General features: G+C 37.8%; 1 long non-coding RNA gene across 2 annotated transcripts in view; it reads left to right on the top strand.

The window, feature by feature from the left end:
- The first annotated feature begins 299 nt into the window (after nt 1-299).
- Nucleotides 300-21,051, top strand: part of LOC128775018 (uncharacterized) — a 57,672-nt gene continuing 36,920 nt past the window's right edge. For both annotated transcript variants that reach the window (XR_008419585.1, XR_008419586.1), the window contains exon 1: nt 300-497. This is a non-coding gene — a long non-coding RNA (uncharacterized LOC128775018). The remainder of the gene's footprint in view (nt 498-21,051) is intronic.

The raw sequence follows: 21,051 nt of genomic DNA, 5'->3' as shown, positions 1-21,051 counted from the left end.
ATCGAAATCGAAGTCTCGGCTAGGCGTTACATTCGTGACTCTCGTTATCAATCGGGGTGCGTCCGTTAATGACCTTGGCAGTCAAAAGTATCCTAGCACAGTGCAACTCACTCAATCCATATTCATTGAAAAGGAGCCCAGGAAACAACGCAGGTAAGTCTGCAATGGCCACTGAGCTCTGAACTTCCAGAGACGCTTTCCCGTGGGGTACCAAGGCCTTCCACACTGCACCGCTCCAGCGGCCTGGTTGCGTGCTGTAGAGTGAGAACTGCCCCTGATGAAGGGGGCTCCCTGGCCCCGCAGGAAGGGGTCACGTGCTCACGGTCCCTGCTCAGCCACCGCCTGCCCTCGCCCAGCTGGAGTCCAGTAGAGCCGCTCACTGGCTCTCACTCCCCTCCTCCCCACCCTCCGGCTCAAAGACTTTGCAAGGAAACTAACTGCGAACTGTTTCTCTTTGGGAGTCCCGACTTCATCGATGGACGGAGTTATTAGAAAAGGTCAGTCAATCAAAAGATCATTCCTTGGCCCTGGAGATGAGTCGGATAGTTTGATGCCATGAAACCCCAAACTAAGAGTCTTTATGAGAGGAGGCCCTTTGGGGGGTGGCGCCTCTGTCCACGTGAGAGTCCTGGCTTCTTCCGGAGCCTTCCAGGCAGCTCACTGCAGTTAGTCGGAGGCCGCCACCCTCATTAGGTCATGTTTACTGAAGGTGCTTGTTTTCTGTCTCTCCATTCAATCGGTTACAGGACACTGACAGGACAAAGCGTGTAGTAACTGACCACCAATGGAGCTGGCTCTGTTCAGGGATTACGGTTGCCTTGGGAACCAGCTTAGCTGAACTCACCACAGCAAACATGGAATGAATGGCTGGGTCAACACCCCAGATAAAAAGAGGGTTATGCAACTGTTTGCTGAACCCTTGGCAGGATTTTTTTTTTTTCTGGACATTTCCCAGAATATCCCCATATTCACAAATTCCAAATGAAGAATTCTAATTTAAACCCGTAACAAGCATGTTCATTGTTTGCAGAAAAGAGCTGTTGCTTTTGGAAATATAAATGAAGGTCTGTAGAAGATTTGAACTGGGTGTTGCATCAGTTTTGGTAACGGCTAGAAAGCGTGTTTAATGATAAGCTTTCCCTAGACAGGAAACCAGGGAGGCCACTCATGTATTTCTAATGATCTACATAAATAATTTCAGCTACTTAGATTCCAAACTTCGGTCATTAAACGGTTTTATTCTCATCTCAGCTAAATAGAGTCTTGAAAATGAATTTTAAAATGCAGAAATAAGCTTTTGGAAAAAAAAAAAACCAACTCAGAGACAGGATGGAGCCTCTCTTTGTGGAAAAGCAAATTGGCAAACAGGACAATTTATTTCAGTCAGTGAGAACAAAGGAGCAAGGTTCTGGGATCTCCTAGTTCCTCAAACCTTTTAATTCTAGGCAAACAATTAAATGGTAACATAATCCAGGTGTCCGGTGTAGTTTGTGTTTATTTCTGTCGCGGACTGGAAGGAAAGTATCTCACAGGGTAAGATAGTAACAGTTGTTATGACTAGTACCTGGCTGCTGGACAGTTTTCCTTCTGTGTTTTCCCCATCGGTGACTTTCTCATACTCTTGAGCTCTGACTCCCGAGCGCGTTCTCTTCTCGATTTCTTCCTCTTTTCACTTTTTCTTTCTCTCCCCCTAAACCCGCACACACCGGGTGAAGCTCGCCTGGTGTTTTATACAAAGTGGGCACTGAGAGCTGGTCGTTGCCTTCCACAGCTCATTCGAGATGGCCTGCATCGAGGGTTTCTCTTCCTTTTCTCCGGTTTGCTCCTCAAGGCCCAGACGTCATCTCCAGTGAGACTGCCCACCTTTCTTTAAACTCACGGTTACCATCCTCAGTCGATACCACTTTGTTCTGCTTTCACGGCCACCTAAGGGGGTGGGGGGTGGGCAATGAAAATAGCTGGAAGATCGCTGTTATACACACTTTTTTATTGCTTGCGACCTAGTTAAATTACTTTAGATCGGGTGATTGTTAGGTTTAGCAAAGTATTTAATAACCACGTAATTCTAAGATGTCTCTCTTTTTATTGTGCTACATTTCCCATTTTTTATCTGGATACAGCCTGTTCTTTCTGGGAAATTCTGGAGAAAAATAATAAACGGAAGTGCAGACACATATGTGCTTTTTCCTGAAGCAAATATTTTATTTAATTATTTTATTTTATGTTTTTGAGAGACAGAGAGAGACAGAACATGAGCAGGGGAAGGGTAGAGAGAGAAGGCAGAATTTGAAGCAGGCTCCAGGCTCTGAGCTGTCATTATAGAGCCCGATGCGGGGCTCGAACCCATGAGTTGCGAGATCATGACCTGGGCTGAGGTTGGAGGCTTAACTGACTGAGCCACCCAGGCACCCCTGAGGCAAATATTTTATTTTATTAAAATTTTTTTTTCTGAAGCAAATATTTTAAATAGCACTTACTATTATCTTTAACTTTTCACTTTGCAGTAACTATAGATTCACAAGACGTTCCAGAGAAATGTACAGGGAGGTTCGTCACCCGTTCCACCCCATCTCCTTCTAAGTGAACATCTTGCATAACTATAGTATAGTATCAAAACCAGGAAATCGACATTGGTACTCCACAGAGCTTATTAAAGTGTCATCAGTTATACAGGCACTTGTGTGTGTGTGTGCGTGTGTGTGTGTGTGTGTGTGTGTGTGGCTGAATGCAGTTTCGTCACACGTAGCTTTGTGTAGCTACCACCGTGAACAGGACCCACAACTGAAACATCACCACAAGGCTCCAATCATGCTGCTCTTTCAATAGTCACATCTACTTCCCCGCCTCATCTAGGCAAACTCTGATATGTTTTCCATCTCTGTAATTATGTTATTTCATTAACATATGTGTGGAATCATGCAGTTTATATCCTTTAGAGACTGGCTTCTTCACTCACTCACCAGCATTTCCTTGAAATTCACCCAGCTTATTGCGTGTAGCAACAGTCTGTTCCTTTTTCTTGCTGAATGGTGTTCCCTGACCTTGAGGTACCACGGTTTGGTCAACTACTTACCCACTGAAGGGCATTTAGCGTATTTTCACTTTTTGGCTCTTATGAATAAAGTTGCTTTAAAATTTGTACACATTTCAACATAAAAATAATTTTCCCCCAATCTGGGATAAATGCCCACAAGTACTATTGCCAGGTTATATGGTAAGTCCATTTTTAGTTTTAAAAGAAACTGCAAAATATTTTCTAGAGTGGCTGTTCTATTTATATTCCCACCAGTGATGTATGAGTAATTCACTTTTTCCACATCCTTGTCAGCATTTGGTGTTATAACTCCTTTTTAATTTTACCCATTTTAATAGGTACATAGTGATAAATCATTGTGATTTTCATTTGAGTTTCCCTAATGGCTAATGATGTTGAATATCTTTTTATAAGCCTATTTGCAGTCTATATATCTTCTTCAGTGAAAAATCTATGGAAGTCTTTTGCCTATTTTCTGATTGGATTTTTTTAAATGTTCAACTTTGAGCGTTCCTTGTATATATTTTAGATATGAGTCCTCTGTTGGATATGTGATTTCCAAATATTTTCTCCAGTTCTGTAATTTGTCTTTTCATCTTAACAAGGTCACTCACAGAGCAAGGTTTTAAAATTTTGATGTGGTCTGGGGCACCTGCGTTGCTCAGTCGGTTAAGCATCTGACTCTTGGTCTCAGCTCAGGTCATGATCTCACAGTTTGTGAGATTGAGCCTCGCATTGGTTTCCATGCTGACAGCATGGAGCCTGCTTGGGATTCTCTCTCTCCCTCTCTCTCTGTCCTTCCCCCCCCTCATACTTTCTCTCAAAATAAATAAACTTTAAAAAAAATCTTTAAAATTTTGATGTGGTCTAATTTATAAATTTTTCTTTCTCCAGGTTGTGATTTTGGTATCAAATCTAAGAAATCTTTGCTTAGACCTAGGAGCTAAAGATTTTCTCCTATTTGTACCCCCAAAAGTTTATTTTTATAATTTGTATTTAAGTGCATGATGCATTTTGAATTCATTTTTGCATAAGGAATGAGATTTAGTTTAGGGTTTATTTTTTTCCTATATGGATTTCTAATATTCCAGTATCTTTCTTTTTTTTAAAGAAAGTCTGCTTTTTTTTATTCAATCATTTTTGTTTCTTTGTCAAAAATTAAATGGGCATATTTGTGTGAGTCTATTTACAGGTCCTCTTCTCTATTCTGATCTAGGTAGCAGTCCACCAGTATCATAGTGTCTGGATCATTATGGCATATAGTGGATGCTAATATCATGAAGAATGATTCTTTCTCCTTTATTCTTTGTTTTCAAAATTGTTTGGGCTCCTTTAGCGCCTCTTCCTTTCCATACAAGTTTAAGAATAAGCTTGTCTATTTATCTAAAACATTTTGCTACAGTTTTGATGAGAATCGCTTTATACCTATAGATCAACTTGGGAAGAATTGGAAACTTTTTTACACTGAATCTTCCAATCCATCAACATGGCCTCTCTCTCTAATGATTTAGGCCTTTTGACTTTTTTAAAAATGACCATTTTGTGATTTTTCAGCATATAGACTCTTACAGTTTTGTTAGGTTTATACCTATGCATGTAATCTTCTTAGAGTAATTGAATATGGTATTACACTTTTAATTTTGTTTGAATGTGTTCATTATTGGTGCACAGAAATATAATTGACTTTTGTGTGTTAATCTTGTATCCTGTCAATGTGATGGACTCACTTATTTGTTTTAGAAGTTTGTTGTGGATTTCTTGGAGGTTTCCATGTACAAAATCATCTCATCTGCCAATAATGAGTTTTATTCTTTTCATTCTAATCTGCCTGTTTTTTAATTTTTCTTGCCTTATTGCACTGGCTAGATCTTCTGTTACTATGCTGAATAACAGTGGTGAGAACAGATATCCTTGCCTTGTTCCTGATCTTGAAGAGGAAAGCATTCAGTCTTTAACCATTAAGCATGATGTTAGCTGCAGAATTTTTGGAGATGTTCTTTATGAGGTTGACAACATTCCCCTTTATTCCTAGTTTGTTGACAGTATTTATCATAACTGGGTGTTGAATTGGGTCAAACGCTTTTTTGTATTAACTGATTTGGTCTTGTTATTTTTCTTCTTTAACTTGTTAATATGTAATCCCACCTGGTTGTAGTATACTATTCCTTTTATGTATTTCTAGATTTGATTTGCTAATATTTTGTGGAGGATTTTGTTTAAACTTATGAGATATATTGATCTGTAGGTTTTTGTTTTGTTGTCCCTGAATTTGTCTGGTTTCAGTATTAAGCTAATACTGACCTCATAAAATGAGTTGGGAAGTGTTCCTTCCTCTTCAATTTTCTATAAAATTGGTGTGAATTCTTTTAATGTTTGGTAAAAATCTTCAGTAAAACTAATTTTTAGGAGCTTTGAAATTACAAGTGCAATTCTTTTTAGTGTTATAGGACTATTCAAATTATCTGCTTAATCTGGGCTGAGTTATGATTGTGGTTTTGAGGAATTGGTTTATTTCTTCTAAATTGTTGAATTTATGATCTAAAGTTGTTCGTGATATTCCTTTGTTATCCTTTTAATGGTTGAAAGGTCTGTTGTGGTTTCCCCTGTTTCGTTATTGATATTGGTGATTTGTGTCTTCTCCCTTTTTGTCTTTGTCTTGCTAGAAATTGGGTTTTCCCCAAAGGACCAACTTTTTGTTCCATTAATTTTCTCTATTAGTTTCCTTTCTAAAATTTCATTTATTTCTGCTCTGTTTTTGCTATTTCCTTCTTTATGCTTGCTTTAGGTTTATTTTGCTCTTCTTTTTCTAGTTTCTTGAGATAGGAACTAGATTCTTGACCTAAGAACTTTCCTCTTTTCTAATATAAACATTTAGGATTATAAATTTCCCTCTCAGCATTGTTTTAGATGTGCCTCCAAGATTTTGATACGTTGTATTTTCATTTTCAGTTCTATGCACTTTATTTAAACTTCAGTTATTTATTTTGAGAGAGAGAAGGTGTGTATGTGAGCAGGGGAGGGGCATTGAGAGAGAGAGAGAATCCCCAACAGGATGCGTGCTGTCAGCACGGAGCCCCACACAGGGCTTGATCCCACAAATTGTGAGATCATGACCTGAGCCCAAATCAAGAGTTGGATGCTTCACTGACTGAGCCCCCCAGGCACACCAGTTCTCTGTACTTTTAAGAATTTCCTTTGTGATTTTTTTCTTTAAGCCATGGATTATTTAGAAGTGTGTTGTTTAATTTAGATGTGCTTGAAGATTTTTCCATTGTCCTTCTGTTACTGATTTCTAGTTTAACTTCCATTATAGTCAGAGGTATACTCTGTATGATTTCAATTCTTTTACATTTTAAAATTTCTTTTACAAATCGCAATATGGTCTATCTTGGTGAATGTGTGATGGACTCTAGAAAATAATCTCTATTCTGCTGCTTTTAGGTGGAATGTTCTATAAATGTCAATTAGACCCTGTTGGCTGATGGTAGTATTGAGTTCTATGTCCTTATTGGTGTTCTGTCTATTAATTCTATCAATTGGTGAGAGTCGGATGATGAAGTCTCTAACTATATTTGTCTGTTTCTCCTTTCATATCTGTTGGTTTTGTTTTATGTATTTGAAGCTCTGTTGTTTGCTGCAGAGACTTATTTTTAATAGATAATACTTCTAGAAAACATTTAGCTGTTCATGTTTTTTTAAAAAATAATCTCTGTGGGGGCACCTGGGTGGCTCAGTCGTTTAAGTGTCCAACTTCGGCTCAGGTCGTGATCTCACGGTCCATGAGTTCGAGCCCCACGTCGGGCTCTCTGCTGACAGCTCAGAGCCTGGAGGCTGCTTTGGATTCTGTGTCTCCCTCTCTCTCTGCCCCTCCCCCACTCATGCTCTGTCTCTCTCTCTCTCAAAAATAAATAAACATTAAAAAAAATTAAAAAAAATAAAAATAATCTCTGTCAATGACTGTTTTTAATTGGTGTATTTTGGTGATTTACATTTAAGGTAATTCTTGATATTAGGACTTAAGTCTGCCTTTTTATTTTTTAATTTTCTGTTTGTTCTCTGTTTCTCATTCCTCTATTTCCTTTTTGTGTGTGTGTGTGTCTTATTGTGGACTACTTGAACATTTCTTAGAATTCTATTTTGATTTACTTACAATGTTTTAAATATCTTGTTTGTAGAGTTTTCATATATATGCATATATATATGCATATATATATATGCATATATATAATCATATATAATCATAGCCTATGGGTATTTATGATTTACTGCTTAGAGTGAAGTAGTGAAACCATTTAGGTCCCTTTACTCTCCCCACTTTTAAAAATATTTTTTAAAAATATAATTATCTTCAGCATTTGTTCTACCTAAATTAAATACCACATAAGATGGTGATGTGTTACACTTTTTGCTTCAACCGTAAAATGTAATTTCAGAATATCACAAGGTGAAGAATAGTCTATTATAATTACTCCTAAATTTCACCTATTTGGATGTTCTTTTTTCCCTTATGAAGGCCCCAGAATACCAGCCTTCTTCTGTTATTATTTGTTTCTATTTTGAGTGCTCATTTTTTAAGGGTAAGTCTGCTAGTGACAAGTCGTATTAGTTTCCTTTCACTTGAGAACATTTTTATTTCCCCTTTATTCCTAAAAAAATGGTGTTGTCAGTTAAAGAAACCAAAGTTGACAGTATTTACCTTTTAGCACAATATTTATTTGTGTCACTTCCTTCTGGCCTCCATGGTTTCAAATGAGAAATCTGCTTTCATTCAAATCGGTGTCCCTCTGCAGGTAATATAACATTTGTCTCTGAGTGTTACTAAGACTTTTTCTTTATCTTTTGTTTTCAGAAGTTTACTTGTAGTGTCTTTTGTGGCAGTCTCTTTGAAGTTACGCTACGTGGGTTTGTTCAGTTTCTTGGATCCCGTGGTTTGAATCTTTCACCAGATTGGGGAAGTTTTCAGCCATTATTTCTCTGAATGCCTTCTTAGTCCTACACTATTTCCTTTTGTTCGGGAACTTCAGTGATACAAATATTTTAGCTTTTATTTTTACCCTGTAAGTTCTATGTATCTATTCATTAAAAGTCTTTTTTTTTAGTTTTTTTTTTTTTTTTAATAAAGTCTGTTGATCTGTCTTCAGCTTCGCTAATTCTATTATCTTCACTTTACCACTGAGCTTATCCAGTGAATTTTTTTTGTATTTCAGTTTTTTTTTTTTTTTTTTTTTTTGCAGTTCTGTAATTTCCACTTGGTTCTTTTAAAAACACTTCTATTTCCTTGTTAAGCTTTTCTATTTTTTAAAAAATTTCACAAAAATCGGATTGTGAAATCATTTTTTTAATTTTATTTTTTATTTTTTAAAATTTACATCCAAATTAGTTAGCGTATAGTGCAACAATGATTTCAGGAGTAGATTCCTTAGTGCCCCTTCCCCATTTAGCCCATCTCCCCCTCCCACAACCCCTCCAGTAACCCTCTGTTTGTTCTCCGTATTTAAGAGTCTCTTATGTTTTGTCCCCATCCCTGTTTTTATATTACTTTTGCTTCCCTTCCTTAAGTTCATCTGTTTTGTATCTTAAAGTCCTCATATGAGGAAAGTCATATGATATTTGTCTTTCTCTGAGAAATCATTTTTACAATGGCTACTTTTAAATCCTCATCAGATAATCCCGTTATCTGATTCATCTCAGTGTTGGTATCAGTTGACTGCCTTTTCTCAGTTCAGTTGTACTTTTCATGGTTTCTCATTTGATGAGTGGTTTTGATTGTATCTGGACATTTTTTTTTTAATTGGGGTAAGATTGGTTTATAACACTATATAAGTTTCAAGCTTATAGCAAAATTATTTGATATTTGTATCCACTACAAAATGGTTGCCATTGTAAGTCTAGTTAACATCCATCATTTTATGTATGTATGTATGTATTGGAGGTAAAACTGGTGACAGTATATAAGATATCCTGGACATCTTGAATGTGATGTTTGGAGACTTTTGATCTTATTTCGGCTTCTAATAAGCAGCCACTCTAGTTAGAGTTAGGTTCTGAATTGTTTTCGTGAACTATCATTTCAATGAGAATTTAGTTTTCAGAGTCCCTGCAATGTTATTTTGGTTTACTTCATTCTTCTGGCTCTGTTCAGCTCTTACTTAATTCCTGTAGGGCTGCCCAGTGTAAATGGATGGGTGGTTCTGGAAACATTGGGTTTTGGTTGCTGCTGCTGCTCCTGATTGAGCCTGCCATTGCCTCAGGTATGGATTAGGGTAGATCTCTCCACTAGGTCTTGCTGGGGTGTCCTGCTCCTGGTTATTTATCTAGAGAGGGCAACCTGTTCTATTTGTCTATGCCTGAGGTTGATTCCAGGTTGTAGATCTCTGGTGCCGGGTCTGTGATATATGGACCCTAGAAAGAACCTACACGAGACTCACTGTGATGATGATCTCAAAAGTCGTGAAGGCTTTGGGCGCCTGGGTGGCTCAGTTGGTTAAGCGGCCGACTTCGGCTCAGGTCACCATCTCGAGGTCCGTGGCTTCGAGTCCCGCGTCGGGCTCTGTGCTGATAGCTCAGAGCCTGGAGCCTGTTTCAGATTCTGTGTCTCCCTCTTTCTCTGAGCGTCCCCTGTTCATGCTCTCTCTCTCTCTCTCTCTGTCTCAAAAATAAATAAATGTTAAAAAAAAATTTAAAAAAAAAAGTCATGACGTCTTTAGCTAGTGCATCTTCTAATTCCAAGTCTTGGAAATTGTTTTTTAGATTGTCTGATGAATCAGCTCCAGGATGTTTAGTTATATTTACAGGGAGGAGCAGGGAAAAGTGAGTCTATGGCACATTGTGCCTGAACTGGAAAGAACTTACTATTTTTAAAATGAAGAGGGAAAAATAAAAACCCTTTTTTCCCTCTAATAAGAATCATCTCTTTTATTTGTTGAAAAACTGAAAAACAAAGACGAATGAAAAGTAGAAAATAAAAGTAAATACCCATGTTTTCACAAATGTATACATTATTATCACTTTGATGCATGCCCTTCCTGATCCCCTTCTGTGCGTATGTAATTTTTGAAGAATTATCGAATTTTAGACTTATTTTTATACTAATATTTGTTAAATATATTTATAGGTCCATATATAATCTTTTATTTATACTAACTACTTTTAGTTTGCAAAGAAGACACACAGCTAGGTTACTTAAGAAATGAAAGTTATGATTAGAATATGGAGGAATCAAGAAAGCTGTCTTCGTGGCCGTTCAGATATTCTGGGGATGAAACATTAAGAAAAATTGGAACAACGATTCATCTTTAAGATATAAGGCCAGCTCAGTGGACCTCCACCTATAGTGACTGGGACTTTCTTCTGTCTTACAGTTCCTAAGACAAAGAATCTGTTTGGATCAATTTTTAAAACCATTTAATGTGGAGCATGTATACTGGGCTATGAGCCAAGCCACATGATAGAAAGATGGCCTCCAAAATGACCATCTCACCCAAGTTCACCTTGATCCCTCATGGCTCAACCCCAAGTCTCATCTATTGTGACCAGAGTAGCAGGGTTCCTATAACACAGTATAGGACTTCACACCAAGAAGAAGAAGAAACTACCTATTGTCAGTTTTTCCATAAGGGAGCTGTGGGAGGGGAGACACATGGAAAGATCCCAGGCCCATATATTCCAAATACATGGAACATTTGGGATGATTGCAGTTTTTCATGCGTTTGAATTATGCTGCAGCAAATAGCCCTGTGGTTAATCTTTGCACTAGTCTTTTACATCCTCATCGACATGAATGACTTTCACAGGTCGTGACAATAACAATACAAATCATAATTGCTAATGTGACCTATAGACCCTCAACAGCTGTCAGTTAAAGAAATTCGCTCACTTTGCTATATTTTTGCGGAATTTTTACACCTAAACGTCACATTATAAATAATTGAATGTATTTCAGTGGAAACTGAGGACCCTAGAAGTATCTAAAGGTACATGATTAGACTAGTGAAAATTCTAGAAGTAGATTCCGGGCCTGGTAGCTTCTGGTCTATACCGTGCTGCCTTTCTCCTCTTAAGAAACAGCGTCCTCTGGATAGCCAGTCTATCGTGCTCTTTAGAAGTCTTTTAGAATATTTACATTTTAGGAAGATTTTCAACAACAAAGGTAAACCAAAAAATCAGGTGTTTCTAGTTGACTCTCAATGAAATAGGAATGAAATGAATTAGAAAATTCCCACCCGAAGTATTCTAGTAAACTGAGGATTTCCTATAGATATGATATTTATTTGATGTCTCCTGTGTATAAGTCTATTAGTCACAGCTGCTTGAATCCCTAGAAGGTTGTAGGATTCTCCATTTGCTGCATCATTAACGCCTCTGGTCATATATATCCAGGAGTCCTGAGGGAGCTCATGATGATTATCCCAAAGTTTCTACTTTTTGGGGAATCTCTGGTACGTTGCTTTAGGCGTAGGAGCTTAACAAATGAATATTTCAACATACTAAGTTTATGTTTGAGGTAGAAGTCCTGAAATAAAGAGACAAATGAGAATTTTCTGCACATGCATGTATTCCTAAGAGTCAAATAATTTGGCCCAAATTCCCCTCCGGGAGCGGAAGCTGTTACTGATGAAAGTTTTACTTCTCATTCGGATGTTTGGTATTCCACAGAGTTCATCTACAGGGTAGTAGAAGAAAGGGAAAAGCAGCGATCCAGTTGGGAACACCAAATAATTAAAAGAAAGTTTGTCAGGCATGGGATAAGGGGTGGGTGAGGAGAAACTAAGATTTTTGAGCAGCTGGTAGGTGCCGGTTACTTTGAATTGTTATCTCTCTCAATTCTCAAAACAACCCTTTGACTCCATTGTTTCCTTACCAGTCCATTGTACAGATGAGGAAACTGAGGTTTTTGAGAGGTTTGGTGTTTCTCGAAAGGTTCATGAGCTAGAAAGTCATGGGGAGAGGAATAAAATTAGGGTCTGTGGCTTTCTGAGACTTGTATCTTTCTTTCCATAATGTAACTGCTTCCTGAAGGTCTCAGGATTAAAGCATATTGGATTCTGGAAATAAAGGGTATCTCTTTAAATTCATCGGGCATGAATCTACCATAGGGTTCTGCTCAGTTGAATTCTAATCAGTCCACCTTTAAAACACATGCAGGTGGGAAATTTGAGTCTTTAGTGTCACGAGAGCCCAACAACCTGGGACTTGTTGGGTTTGTTGCAAGGCTCAAGGCTAATGTGCCTCTAAATCCCTTAAAGGCACATTAGTGGGTAATTACAACAAATAAAGGCTAATGGGAGAACCACATCTGTTTTGTTGATTTGGCTTAGAGAAGAATTCTGGGTTAGGAGATTTAGTCAAATGGCTTGACCCTCTTTAGCCGCCCCTTCTGGCCCCCCCCCCCCCCAACCCCCAATCCAAAGCATACCTGCAAGGGGCCCATTGTCTAATGGAAAGATCTCTTGACCTCATGTGTGCATAGGAAAAGCATAAGCAGCCTCATACTGACACGGTGACCTGGCTGATGACTTTAGACAGGCCACACATTTTCCTGACCCTGGAAAGGCCATAGAATGTGCCTAGAAGGAGGAATGTCATGAATAGATTTTTATCTTTGCTGTCTCCCAAGGGACCCAAAGTGTTTTTGCAAATGAACTGACAAAAAGCCATTTGAGAGAGAGAGTCTTCTCTCCTTTAATTGCTCCCAAGGTATCTGTAGTCCAGGTGCTAATGTGGTGTAACTGTCCAGGTGGTCAAGCTTTTATTTTTTGAGGAGTTGGTGTCACAGCACTTTCACTTGGGACATAGAGAACCCGTTATGAATTTTTTAATGTATGGAGTAATTGAAAATCTGTTCTTAGAGGCTTTTCCTATTAGAGGTGTAATTCTGGGGTAAAGACAATGCTGCACGGTCACTAAATTCCATTTAATCTTTCTCTTCCTGAGTATATGGGATGCGATGACGATACTTCTCAACCTCCCTTCCAGTTAGAGTGGACCATATGCCTGTCTCTCACCAACGAGGGTAGGCATCAGAGTTGTAATCCATTCCCAGATCGGATCTTAGAAATACTACATCTGAACATCCAGCCTGCTCTCCCCCTGACTCTGTAACCATAGAAGCCATATGTGGAAGCTATCTCATTAAAAGATGAAGGTGGCCTGAAATGCCTGAGTTACCCGATGGAAGAGACATGCTTTGTAGAGTCACCTTCCCCGGCAGACTGTATGTGAATGAAAATCAAACCTTTTCTTGTGTTAAACCACTGAGATTTATGGATTTATTGGTGCCACGGATAAGCCCAGGCTGTAGTAAACAATGCATTCTCCTCTTCATACGTGCCATATTTTGTGCTTCCAGGGAAGTCTCACAGAATCTTGGCTTTTTATTCCGGGCCGAAAAGTTCTTAGTGCAAACAGCCATCTAATGCTGGATTCTCTTCTGCCAGATCCTAGTCAAGGGGATTTTATCTTCTCCTATAACTGCCATTTAGAACAGCACTGAGTTTTAGATATTCTTTTTACATTGAGCTATATATCAAATAGTGTCTGCTATATTACCATTATACCAGACTTCCGACCAACATTTCCCCCACCCCTGACTAATCACATCTCAACCAGCCCACAGAAGAAAACCACAAATGCTAAGAGATATTATAAGCATTTGAACAGTTTTATATTATAAGTGTTTGAACAGTATTCCTAAGTTCACATCACCATGTTTGGGCTTGCTTTCTTCACCAGTGCCCTCAGACTTTGCAAACATTAAAGCGTCTGCTCTCTGCTTTACCTCATTCTAACTCTCTGCTCACCATTTAAAAAATGGTGTTTGTTTATTTTCTAGAGAGAGACAGAGCAAGAGTGGGGGAAGGGCAGAGAGAGAGGGAGACACAGAATCCGAAGCAGGCTCCAGGCTCCGAGTTGTCAGCACAGAGCCCGATGCAGGGCTCAGACTCATGAACCGTGAGATCATGACCTGAGCGGAAGTCAGACACTTAACCGACTGAGCCACCCAGGTTCCTCTGCTCACCATTGACTTTGGTGGTCTGGCATCGTTTGCCTCGTGTCCTCCGATGGCAGCATCTTCTCTTGTCTCAGGAGGGGATCCTACCTTAACTCCCAGCTTGACAGAATCGTGTCCTGGCTCCTCTGTAGTGCCCTGGTCAGATCAGTCTAGGTCTGCCTTTCTCAGCTTTCCCAGCCAGGAGCTGGAACTATTTAGGATTAGAGCAGGCAACTCATTCTACACAAGAGCCAAGAGTCAAGTCTAGTAAGATACACAACAAGAGATCCGTCAACCTAGAACATTAGGGACTAGAAGAAGCCGTTCTGTCCTGGGAAACCTTTTTAAAGATAATTGTGAAGAATTTTAGGAAATTTTAGATATATTCTCAGAAGTCATCTCATCTGAGAGACCTTCCCTGACCATCTTTTTCTGTTTATTTTTAAATGTTTATTTACTTATTTTTGAGAGTGAGAGAGGGAGAGGGGCAGAGAGAGGAGACAGAGAATCCCAAGCAGGCTCTGTGCTCTCAGTGCGGAGACTGATGTGGGGGTCGAACTCATGAACCATGAGATCATGACCTGAGCTGAAATCAAGAGTTGGACACTTAAATGACTGAGCCACTCAGGCACCCTTTGACCATCTTTTCTATTCCATCCTTCATCATACTCTTACTCTTATCCTGTACTATTTTTCTTCATAGCACTTTCCACTGCTTTGATATGTGTTTGTTTAGTTTTTCAGCTCCTATCAGTAGAAAGTAGGCTACTTGAAGGCAGTAACTATTTGTTCACTGCTATCGCCCCACACCTAGGACAGTACCTAGTGCATGCTAGGTGCTCAATAAATATTTACTGAATATTGATTAAATAGCAGAAGGGAGTCACTTAAAGATATGGAAAATTAAGCTAAGGCATTCTCTGAGAGGATAGTACAAAGATCGCCAAGAGATAGAAAAAAATGAAAGAAAAATAAAGAGAGAAGGAGGATAGTTTCAGAAGTTTTAAATATATCAAATTTAAGTTCCAGGAAGAGACCAGAGAAAGGATGACGTGGAAGAGGGGAGCAATTCTCAAAGTAATTGCAGATGAAAATTTCCCATATCTGAAAAAAAGACAACGGTACTGACATTGAAAGTGCTCACTGAGTTCCAAGTACAATAAATGAAAAGACACATCATAAGGAAATTCCAGAATCCTCAAGGGAAGGTAAATCCTCTAAGTATCTAGAGAAAAACATCAAACAGCTACAAAACAGAAAGAGTAAGACTGGCATCTTCATGGACATAGGTGACACTCATGCAAGACAATGGGACAATGTTTTTAAATTTGTAAATATCAATTTGGATCACCGTTTTTATTATCACTCAGTGAGGCCATGTAAAGATGAACAAAAGTAGAAATAATGCGTAAACAGGGAAATGAGAAAGTAAAGAGTGGAATATATATATTCTAATATAATAATGTAATACATATATATTCCACTATCTGATCTGTACACACACACACACACAGACACACACACGCTGGAATGTTACATAGCAATAAGAAAGAAGCAAAGCAGGGGTGCCTGGGTGGCTCAGTTGGCTAAGCATCTGACTCATGATTTCAGCTCAGGTCATGATCTCACGGTTCCTGAGATCGAGCCCCACATCGGGCTCTGTGCTGACAGCACAGAGCCTTCCCGGAATTTCCTCTCTCTCTGTCTGACCCTCCTCTGCTTGCTCTCTCTCTCTCTCTCTCAAAATAAATAATCAAACTTAAAAAAAAGAAGCAAACCAGCATATGATAGCAGGGATAAATCTTAAAAACTAGTGTTGTTTTTAAACCAGTTAAACCAGTTAAAAACTGGTTGTTAGTGATCTCAAACTGATACTAATATATGACACCATCTATGTGTATTTTAAAACATGCCAATTTTATCTGTTGTATTTGTTACTTTTGTGTCTATCCGTTCATTTATCCATCTATCTATTTTTCTATCTGTGTGAATCTTGGAAAAATGGTTATTTTGGTAAGGGAGAATAAGAGAAGATGGGGATTACTTTAGCTGTTTCTGTAATGATTTCATTCCTTTACAAAAATAAAGGATCTCAGACAAATATGGCAAAAAATTTACCTTATTAAATCCAGCATGGACTGTAGAAGGACTTTTTCATATCTGAAATACTTGTAATTGAAAAATTAAGACATTTTCCAATGTAAAGGGTACAGAAAACCCACCACCGTCTCTGAGAGTGCTGCTAGAGAATGAACAGCAACAGGAAGATACGTATATTGAGAGGAGGAGGGAGTAAGAAGCAAAGAGGAGTAAGGAAAACCAGAACACTCAGTCTTAAAAAATAACAAAGTGTTAATTACTTTAAAAAATCAGTAGAATTGTGGAGCCCAAATTATAGTAATATCAAAATCTTCACTGATGGTTGCAGTAAGGGAGGTGATGGAGGGAGGTGTTAAGGAGATGGAGAAATGTCTTAGATTCCTGTCTTGTTGGAGGGTAGGGATTAAATCTAGTTGTTCATAGAAATACACACTTAACTATGTACTTGAAAATCTACGGGTAATTTGTAGAATAAAAAAAGCAGAATATATAAATTCTACAGCTTTGGAAAGGAAAGGGAGGGAGAGAAAGAGAGGAGAGAGGTAGAGATGGGGGAGAGAGAGGAAAGGGAGAGAGAAAGAAAGGGGGGGAGAGGAGAAGGGGGAGGGAGAAAAAGGGAGAGAAGAAGGAGAGAAAAGGAGAGGAGGGAGGAGAAGGAGGAAGAGGAAGACAAGAGGGAGAAAAAGAGAGGAAGAGAGAGAGATGGGAGAGAGAGGGGAGGATGGGGAGAGAGAAATAGAGAAGGAAGGGGAAGAGAGAGAGGAGAGGGAGGGAGAGAGAGGAGAGAGAGAGGTAGAGGGGGAGGGGGGAGGGTGGGAGAGAGAAGACCAAAGAAAATTCAAATTCTCTTACACACACACACACACACACAGAGCCCTCGAACTAGATGGCCTCATAATTGATTCTGCTCCATGTTTATTTATTTATTCATTTTAAGTTTTTATTTATTTAATTTGAAAGAGAGAGAGAGAGCAGGGGAGGGGCAGAGAGAGAGGGAGAGAATCCCAAGCAGGCTCCACACTGCTAGTGCAGAGCCTGATGCGGGGCTCAAACCCACAAACTGAGATCATGACCTGAGCTGAAACCAAGAGTCAGATGTTAACTGACTGAGCCACCCAGGTGCCCCATCTGTGCCATGTTTAAAAAACAAGTTATACCAATCCTTTACAGACCTCTCCAAAAAAGTACACGAGTGGGGAATATTTTAAAACTTCTTACTCTGGTACCAAAATCAAAGATATCACAAGAACACTACAGACTGATATCTCTATAAATATATGCAAAATTCCCCCCCCCCCCCCGCCAAATACTTTCAAACCAAATTAAGCAACATACCAAAAGGATTATATACCATGGCCATGTGAGGTTTATCCCAGGAATGGTTCAACATACAAATCAATCAAGATAATATACCCTAATAATAGAATAAAGGGCAAAAAACATATGATTATCTTAATAGACACAGAGAGAACATTTGACAATATCCAACATCTTTTCAAGATAAAAACACTCAAAAAAAAAAAACAACTAGAAATAAGGGAGAATTTCCTCAACTTGAGTAAGGGCATCTACAAACAAAACAAAACAAATTTTGAAAGATAGAATACTTTCACAAGGTAAGGAACAAGACAAAGTTGTCTGCTCTTACCACATCTAGTTACATTGTACTAGAGGTGCTAGCCAGGGAAATTAGACAAGAAAAATAAATTTAAATCATCTAGAGCAGAAAGGAAGTAAAATGACCCAAACTATTAGCACTAATAAATGAAGTCAGCAAGGTGTGTGATCACTATACAAAAATCAGTTGTGTTCTCTACAATGAAAATGAATAATCTAAAAAAGAAATTAAGAAAACAATTCCATGTACAGTGATGTCAAAAAGAATAAAATACGTAGGCATGAATTTGGTGAAAGAAGTATGAGGCTTATACACTGAAAACTACAAATATCATTGGAAAAACTTAAAGAAAACCTAAAGAAATGGAGACCTCCTATGTTCATGGATTGGACAAGTCAATATTAATAAGATGGCAATCCCTAAATTGACTTACAGATTCAATACAATCCTTCCCAAAAGCCAAGCTGCATTTATTTTGGTCGCTATTGGCCAACTGATCCTAAAATTCATATGAAAGTGCAAAGGGCCCAAAATAAGAAAATTATTTTGAAAAAGAAGAACAAAGTTGGAGGACTTATATTTCCTAATTTCAAAGCTGACTACAAAGCTGTAGGAATAAAGTGTGTTTGTGTGTTAGTGGCATAAGGCAAAGATTAACGTAACAGCATTGAGAGTCCAGAAGTAAACGCTTACATTTATGGTCAATTGATTTTAGACAAGGGTGGCAAAACAATTTAATGGAGAAAAATAGTGTTTTCAATAAATGGTGCTGAGACAATTGTACCACAAACCACTGAACTGTATACTTTAAAAAATAAACTTGAAAATAATAAGAACAGGTTAGTTAAACCTTCAAGAATTTAAGGATTCTCAGAGTAAGCTTTTCAACATGTCTCTATATGCTCCTCACTGGAAGCTTAAAATTAAGGGCCCTGGTCTTCAACTGATAATAGACAAAATAGGGTTTGAGGGAAAAGCATGTGAAGTGATGTAGCCTTATTTCATACTCATAAAAGAAACAAGCTTCTAAGAAATTTAACAGTTTTAAATCTTTATGTATTGAGCATAGATTCAAAATACACAGACAAAAAACTGATAGAAAGACAGGAGTACTTAAGAAATCCACAGTCACAATGGACTATTTTTAACTTTTTCAGAAATCAGCAGTTACAGTAGACAAAACTTAATCAGGAAAAGGAAAGACTAACAACATAAAAAGTGTTGTTTCTAATGCAAGTATACAATCTTTACACATATACATGGAGCATGTATAAATGTTAACCATATGTTAATCAAATATGTTCATCAAGTTCCAAAATGTTATCATATTGGTCATTTTATAATAAACAGAGTGCACATAATTGCAAATTAATAATAGAAAGATACCATAAAAACTGTACACTTAAAAATGGGAAAAAAAATACTTGTAATTATTTTGGAATAAATAGGAGATGAGGGGCACCTGACTGGCTCATTTGGTTAAGCATCCGACTTCAGCTCAGGTCATGATCTTGTGGTTCACGAGTTCCAGCCGGGCATCGGGCTCCGTGCTGACAGCTCAGAGCCTGGAACCTGCTTCCAGATTCTGTGTGTCCCTCTCTCTCTGCCCCTCCCCCACTCATGTTCTCTCTCTTTCTCTCTCTCTCTCTCTCTCAAAAATAAATAAACATTAAAAAAATTAAAACAACAGGAGGTAAATAGAAATTATGAAATATTTAGATATTAACATTGAGATTGCATAGCAGATTTCTGTGATGCAATCAAAGGAGTTCTGAAAATTTATTACCTGAAGTGCTTTATTTGAAAATAAGAGGGATGAACATGAACTACAACTCCAACCAAAATGTTAGAAAAAATAAAAGCAAAATAAACCCAAAGAAGGTAGTGGTTAATAGAAAAAAGAGAAATGAAATCAAAATTACATTTTGATTTTACCTTAGGTAATAACTGTCATTAATAACGATTAAAAAATCATTCAAAGATGTTTCTTTGAAAATACTAATAATATTTTTTAAATGGCAATTGTCAGCATAAAACAATTAGACATGTCCTCATAAATAGTAAGCAAGTGACCACAGAGAGAGGAAGTTGTAAAACTCCCAAGAGAGGAAGGTTTTGTATCAATTAATTTGGCAACCTTGACAAAAATAGGGAAAAAAAGGAATTTATCAAGATGACCAAAACTGGATCAAGAAGAAGTAGAAACCAGAGGAGATAATAAAAATAGGTTAAAATCAAACAGTAGGCATGTCCCCACATTCAAATTAGTTTTGAGAGAAATTCTACAAATTTTCAAAGAATAAATGATTGCCATATTGCCATCTCTTACAAAATGTTCCAAATTATTTTAAAAAATTAGAAAGGTAGCCTAACATGTTATGAGACCATATCACTCATGAATATGGATTTCAGTTTTTAAAATTACATATTAGCAAGTCAAATCTGGTAGTGTATTAAAATAATACATCATGATCAAATAAAATTTATACCAGTAGCGTAAACATCAGAAAATCTACTCATATGATCTCTACATTAACAGATTAAAGATAAAACATACAATGCTGTCATTACATATTGAACCCAATTTTTATAATATTCAACATATAATCATGATCTGTAAAGAATTTCTGAAATTTCAAAAAAACCCTTATCAAATTAGTTACAAAAGATGTTGCCTTGGACAGCCTGGGTGGCTCAGTCAGTTAAGTGTCTGACTTCCGCTCAGGTCATGATCTCGCGGTCCGTGAGTTTGAGTCCCATGTCGGGCTCTGTGCTGACAGCTCAGAGCCTGGAGCCTGCTTCGGATTCTGTGTCTCTCTCTCTCTCTCTCTCTGCCCCTCCCCTGCTCATACTCTGTCTCTCAAAAATATATAAAAATTAAAAAAAAAATGTTGCCTTGACCCAATAAAATATATCAATTAGAAATTCACAGTGGAAAAAAAGAAGAAATTTACAGCAAACATTATATGGAATAATAACACATTAGAGTCATTCTCACCAAAACCAAGAAAAGTTCTAGAATGCTTGCCATCCATAATTTTTATTCTACCTTTTAGAAGCAATACTAATCAATGAAGTCATACACACATACACACAAAGAAAGAATAAGAACTTTGAAGAATAAATGTTATGCCATTATGTGAAGATAAAATTATTTACTTAGATATCCATGAAAATCAAAGTACATGGGGTTAGAACTAATATGGGAGTTTAGCAGCATGGCAGGATATGATATCATCATTTAAAACAGCCTATTACTATTGTGTACCCCACCACTAACTGTTTAAAAACTATAAATGGTGTGTGTGT

This window comes from Panthera pardus, unplaced genomic scaffold (genome assembly GCF_024362965.1).
Source record: "Panthera pardus isolate Hobbes unplaced genomic scaffold, ASM2436296v1 HiC_scaffold_6, whole genome shotgun sequence".
NCBI classification, from domain to species: Eukaryota; Metazoa; Chordata; class Mammalia; order Carnivora; family Felidae; genus Panthera; species Panthera pardus.
This window is presented reverse-complemented; position numbering and strand designations above follow the sequence as displayed.